This window comes from Orbicella franksi, chromosome 10 (assembly GCF_964199315.1).
Source record: "Orbicella franksi chromosome 10, jaOrbFran1.1, whole genome shotgun sequence".
NCBI classification, from domain to species: domain Eukaryota; kingdom Metazoa; phylum Cnidaria; class Anthozoa; order Scleractinia; family Merulinidae; genus Orbicella; species Orbicella franksi.
In genome coordinates, this window is record NC_138154.1 from 19,173,161 (window position 1) to 19,179,846 (window position 6,686).

The 6,686-nt window shown below is 40.0% G+C and overlaps 2 pseudogenes; one reads left to right on the forward strand and one right to left on the reverse strand.

Moving 5' to 3' along the window:
- Window positions 1-47: 47 nt before the first annotated feature.
- On the reverse strand, window positions 48-2,209 carry LOC145499752 (kinesin-like protein KIF17; annotated as a pseudogene).
- Window positions 1,943-4,713, forward strand: LOC145501720 (uncharacterized; annotated as a pseudogene).
- Window positions 4,714-6,686: the final 1,973 nt, after the last annotated feature.

Here is a 6,686-nt window from a genome sequence, read left to right on the forward strand (position 1 = left end):
CAAGTATGGAGACACGGGACCTAAAGGACAACGGAATATGCAGCAAAATAGTTTTGAAAAATTTAGATTACAATTAAGAGCCAAAAGCGCAAAACATATGTGTCACAGACTTCGTATTATTCTTGGGTTCAACTTTTAAATGCGCTGCTTCATCTACAATAGAGGCATTTCGTTTTTCTTTTCTTTTTTTCAAAATTGACTGAAGCCTAAAGAAACCCCAAAGTCATGACCATTCAACACAGGTGAAATTATTATACACAATTTACAACTTCTTTAAATGAAAAATCCCGTCAACCATTTTACGTGTTCATCTGCATCTGTGATAGCAGGACTGCCGGCATACCATAGATAATTTACACTGTAAGTGCATGCACTCGGAAATATATTAATTCACCCGGAACGGTACACTGAAATACACTCATAACTAGCTACATGTATATAAATTAGATTTTGAGCCCACCTTTTTGATTCCTTGTCGAATCTTAACTCTAACATAATAGCTTACTTGACATTTGAGGACGGACGCCGATCGACATCTATTTCTTGGTAAAATCTGTCGGCTCTGATTCGATCGAATGTGATAAAACCAATACAAGAAGGGGCATTACAATGTTTATGACTGACTTCATGTATGCATCACGCCGAGCTCTATAGCGCCTTCGTCCATTTGTTCTTTATGCGTCTACGAAACGGCGAGGCTAAGAATCAAATTCAACAAAACACAAGACAACAAATATCTACCTAAACGTTACTATAAGTGATTATCACCCACAACGCGCGCGACTATTTTCACGCCTGGACTCGCGCGATTATTTTCAAGCCTCCTAACCATTAATTGGCATTGTTTTATGACCAGTCGTCTCTCTTTCTTTCGTCTAAATTCTTGTGTTTTTTTTTTTTCTTCTTTCCCCTTTCCCCCGGCATGTGTAGTGATTCCAATCTAACCGGTCTTCCCATAGCGGGCATCCCGCCAATACTACCTCCGCTCCCCGGGGGAACATTGTTGTTCAACGTTCCGCTCGATCCCCCGGTACCCGGAAATCCGAGCTGCGGACGCGCTCCACCCGAGGGAGATGGCTCTCGTTTGTCGTATCGTTCAAATTTGGTGTTCTCAGCTAATAACCGGTCAGCTCTTTTAGGTTTAAAATAACTTGACGCGTAATCTTCATGAGAGCTCCGCGACAAATGCTGAAGAGAACGATCCTCGCTTGGCTCCTCAGGATACCTCCCTAAGTGTCCATTGACAACTTGTCCCTGGTTATTGACCTGGGGTCTGTTGACGGGCGATTTCAGGCCCCGGGGTGGGGTGCTTGCACCCGGCATAATCCCAGGGGTAGGAAGCGTTGTCTTTGTAATGACTAGCTCAGGGATGTTCCACTTGCCGGGTTCTTCATGCCACGTGCTCTCCGATCGAACCTTATCGATGTTGTAATAATTACAGTCGCGTCGTATGCATGGCTGGATCTTGTCCAAAAGCTGTTGTTGAAGCTTGATAATTTGCTCCTGCTTTCGAATCGTTTCTAAGTAGTCTTCGCGATCGCGTTCAAATTCAGTCTGCAGATCGTCTATCTCGGATTGTGCGGATTGCAAGTTTTCTTCCATCCGGTTAATAACGTAATCCTTCACTCTGATCTCATCTTGCAAATTGTCCTAAACTTTGACCATTATACCATCATCGTCCATCTTCTTCGCCGCCTTCGCCAGTTTCTCTCTTTACGACAAAGTATAGATCTTCCTCGGCTTTCTTTTCTTTTTCAATTTCTGATCATTTTTCTTCTCACGGCCAACAAACTTTTCCTGAAGTTCCTGCAGCCTTTTTACCGACGCATCATTGGGAAGACCTTGACTTAGGAAGTGTAAATCTTCCAACCCTGGTATAAAGTCTTTGACCTCTTGAACACCCTTGATAGCCTTGTCTTGTACAGTTTGTAACATGCTCTGATCTTTGCTCGAGATTTACAATTCGCCCTTAAATCCAGGCAATGTTTTGATGTCAAAAACATTTCTGTGGTGTCCATTACAATACTATCAGATAGAATTACTTTGTCCCAGTCGTAAGTGTCCTTTGGTATTTCAGTCTTGGACCACACAACTGACACACCAAAGTCCGCGTCACCCAAGACTGATGTATGACCTCAATGGAAATATAATTCTGTTTCAGTCTATCTACAGATGTCCTTACAATCTGGCAGACCATACATTCTCTGGCCATGAATTCTACTCTGCCTCAACAGATATCCTTGAAAACGTTTCACAAGTACTCAAGGACAAGTTTCCTGTTAAAGCATTTTATAGGACTGAATGCTCTAAAGATCTGCTTGACTACGTTGTCACACATATTGGGCGAGAACAAAACTTTTTGGAACTGGCTGCAGACATTGCTTCGATGAACTTTAAGGCATTTGTACGCAACAAAAAAGGAAGTATAGATTCGAGTACTTTCTGTGAACTAGACTTTCTAAAAGTCCTTTCCAATAATATTTCCATTGTTAGTTTCACCGTTGGAAAGGACTTTTCCCACTTGCAACACGCCAAATTTTACCGGTGGATTTTTCCACCGGTGACGTAAATACACATTAACCAATGAAGAAACAAGTACTGACTATACGTCATGACGTCGCGCGCGATTAACGACACAACTCGCAGAGCAAATCTCTGCTGAGTTCAAGTACTATAAAAATCCTTTTTATTTAGCTTTTGTTCTCGGATATACTTAAGGATATGAATTTTATGGTAGCAATTGAATTTGGTTTATCCAACTTAATTTCAAGTCCTTGAAAGAAGGACAGCAAAAAGCAGTGGAGGGATTGTTTACTTACGGACGCGACCTGAGCTCCTGGATGATCTGGATCGTTTCAGAGAATTAGATTTGGACCTTTCAAAGAAGAACAGAGCCGTTCCTACGGTTTGTGTAATTGTTGCACCTTTAGTTGATTTAATGACTGACCAAGTAACCTCTCTGCAAAGAAAGGGCATCGCAGCAAATTTACATCGGCCCGCAGTCGTTGATCGATGAAGGACTTTTGGCAACAGCGATTTTATTCTCTGCCGTTCGTTGCGACTTCGATTCTCAACGTAATTTAATCAAGAAAGCTTTATAGAATTAAAGTTCTCCCCGACTAATTCCGTCTTCCTTAGTTAATTCTGATTCCTCTCGGTACAAGCTAGATCTACATAAGTTTATAGCATTTGTCAAGCAGTCTCTGGTCAATCGCTGGTTAATCTCTAATCTAGATGACCAATTTAGACTGAAACAAATAATTCCCGATCGGTTTAAACACGGATTTGACTTTTCAGGAGGCGTTACTCAATGGAACAGCTTTTGCCGTTTGTCAATATTGCTGACTGCATGCTGCACTGTACACAAATAAATTTAACACAAATAAATTTATTTGACTTATGAACGTTTTGATGGAAATCATTTTCTGCCTTCGCGACGATCGCGCGCGGAGCACATGAAAAGTGAGAAATGTCAATCATGTTTTTCGCGCCAAAATATTACGCTCTGATTCACATTCCTGCAAGTGAAACAAGTCGACCTCTCGCGACTTACGTCGCTCGAAGATCCCTGCTCGAACTTCGCTCGAGGGAGATAAGTAAGTCGAGGATTAAGAAAAGGTCGACTTGCGGCAAGTCTATCTGTGAACGTGTAATGTATTATTTTCCAAGCGATGAACAGCTAATGCACATGTTTCTTTCCTTTTTTAACAATATGGAAACTATTTATCAAAAACAAATGGAAGCTATACCATTCTCGATACTTTCTTGCGATCACACATTCAAAGTAAGTAAACAAATTGGAGTGGTCAGACGCCTTGACAAAGCTTTTGTAGATCAGTTTTAAAATTTATACATTGCACTAAATGAGAATGGTCAAGTTGTGGCCTGGAGGCGTACAGGGAGTACAGCTTTTAAAGAAATAGAAGACATTTTAAAAGATTTTAAAGCATGTCTGGATGCACGAAATGATGAGTTAAATACGATAATGGTGGATGACTGTTGCTCTGTCCGACCATCCTATAACAGAGTTGTTCCTGGTGTTGCAGTAAAACTAGATCTTTTCCATGCATGTCAGCGTTTTGTGAAAACAATTCCCAAGGGTTCCTGCCAGTCGCAACAACTCTCTAGTGAATTTGGACTTGTATCTCGTGCAAGCGGTGATGAACGACCAACTAGGAAAAGGGAAACACCAGATCCAGAATGTATAGCATCAAACTTGCAAATGTTTATCGAAAAATGGGAATATTGTCTAACAGACGAAAGCAGGAAAGCTATAGCTAATATGCAAAACATATACGCGGTGGCTGTTGCTCTGAAATTCCATCAGGAACTGGCGCTCAGAAGAATGAGAGACTGCACAAGCAACTGAAAAGATCACTTCTTCGTAATGCAGGTACAATTTTACCTGAATTTGCCATTGCAGTTTTAACTGTAGTGTTGTATGTTTGGAATTGCAAGATGAATCCAGATGCAAAAAAACACAGATCAAATGCTAGAATAATTCCTGTGGCACCCTTAAGTGGGTTTCAACAAAATCTCATACCAGCTTTCCTGCCCAACAAATTTAAAAGTGCTGATGCGTTAAAACAAGTTCCTCTTGTCATGGCCGTTGAAGACGATCAAGAGCAATTAAGGAGCTCCTTAAAAACTTTTCAAATGGGCATGAATATTAACAGTATTAATGCTAATTATAATAAGGTTGAAGACCGTTGAAAAATGATAGTTTCGTGAACTATGTCCTCGACAGAGTTCTTAGGGTTAGGGTTAGATTTTCCGAATCAGGATGGTTTAACAGTTCCGTGGGAGATCTCTGTGTTTTTGGATGTGGCAACTACTGACAATCCCTATTGTGGTGATCACTTCTCTCCCAAGTTCACCAGTATTAACATTCATGCCTTCTACGCTACTAAGCACTTCCTCTATCTACATTGCTTATGATCACTCATTTCAAGGGCATTATGACGAAACTAAAGGTTAGTTAACAATAAAAATAATATTTGCATTTATTTAGCATTTATTTTAGGACTTAACGCTTCTTCCAAGAGTTTAAGTAAATTCACGGTGATTGAATTATTGATATTTTGCAAATTTTTAATGTGCACCTGCGTATCCCGACTCATCTGAGTGAGAGCACATTTTTATTGGAGGGGTGGCCAATCGATTACATATATTCCTGTAGCATCTCAGGAAGTTTTGACAGTTTGATTTTGAAATCTCGCAAGCCTCGATGGCAAGTCTAACAAGTCTCATTTGTCTTTTTTTTCATTCCATTCAAAAACTAGTCTTTGTTGTGCCAATTTTCAATTGTTAAGGGTCTTGACATTTTGGTGAGTCTTCATTGAAATTATAACGGAGTGCGGTTTCTCAAAGGCAAGAATTTCTAAAAACAAACTATGAAGCTAAACTGATGTGAAGGGGGAACAAATTTAATTTAAGTCACATGTTTTTCTATGGCATGGCAAACATGGATGCTTTGTGAAACAAAGTGTGAGCCAGTGACTGAGCCATGAAAGCCATGATTCCTACCCACACCATAGAAATGGATGACTGCAAGGTATCTTAAGGCTAACTTAGGCTAACTTAGTTTTGTAATTACAGCCCTTATTTGGGTCTTCGCAAAATGCTTCTCTCCAAAGGTGAGAAGAAGGAGAATTAAAGGCTTATAACCCAAATGTTATATTTAAGCTAGCCCGCAGGCCCACTGCCACCACCCATAGACTGCTACGTAATAATTTTACAACAGGTGTCGTTGCGCACAATTGCAAAGTGCGAAGTGTACAGGTTCTGCTACAATTAATCACAAGTCACTTGTTCAGAGTGACCTGTGGGACTTAAGACATGCCATTTTTAATAACTGTTATGTAATAAACAATTATTCACCGCAGTGGAGGTAAATATCCATCACTTTCACCGACACTGAGGTGAATAATTGTTTTAGTATATACCACACAAGCTGAATAATTAGCGGACCAAAACTTTATTTTATGTGTGACAAGCGGTCCGAAATTTTAAAATCTCTCGCACCGGCTGCTCGGAGGTGAATAGTACTTGCTAGTCAACTCGGAGTTAACCAATCAGAGCGCGCGAAAAGCACTATTCACTTGTGTGGTATATACTAACAGGAAATATCCATGCCTCTTCCTTGCGAGATTTTATGTTTGAAACCCCTTCCCTGGAAATCCTGGCTTTGGTTCATACTTTACTTTTAATAAACAATTTAAAAAAACATTGAAAAATAATTGGATTTTTCTGGTGCAATACATTATGTGTAAATAAAATTTATAATAACTAGATTTTCTCTTTTTAGCTGATTTCAATCTGGGAATAAAGTACCCTTGGTACACACTACTTGAAGGCTCTTAACGCAAAACAAAGAAAAAATATCCTGAGAGATGCTATTAACGCCCTGAAAATAATTTGGGTCTGAAAATAATTGAAACACGGGAAACTAGAAATAAGTTAACCTCTTCCCGGCGTTCAGTTAGTTGGGGCGCAGCGCGAAAAACGGCGAGCAAAAAAATAGGGGAGAAGAACGGCGAGAGAAAGCGCTTCTGCGCTTCTCTCCTATTTTTCTCCTATTATTCTCGTGGGATATTTTTTCTCTTTCTTGCGTTAAAAGCCCTCAAGTAGCGTGTACCAACCTTACTTTACTTCCAAATCGAAATCAGTAATTTTCTACAGGAAAA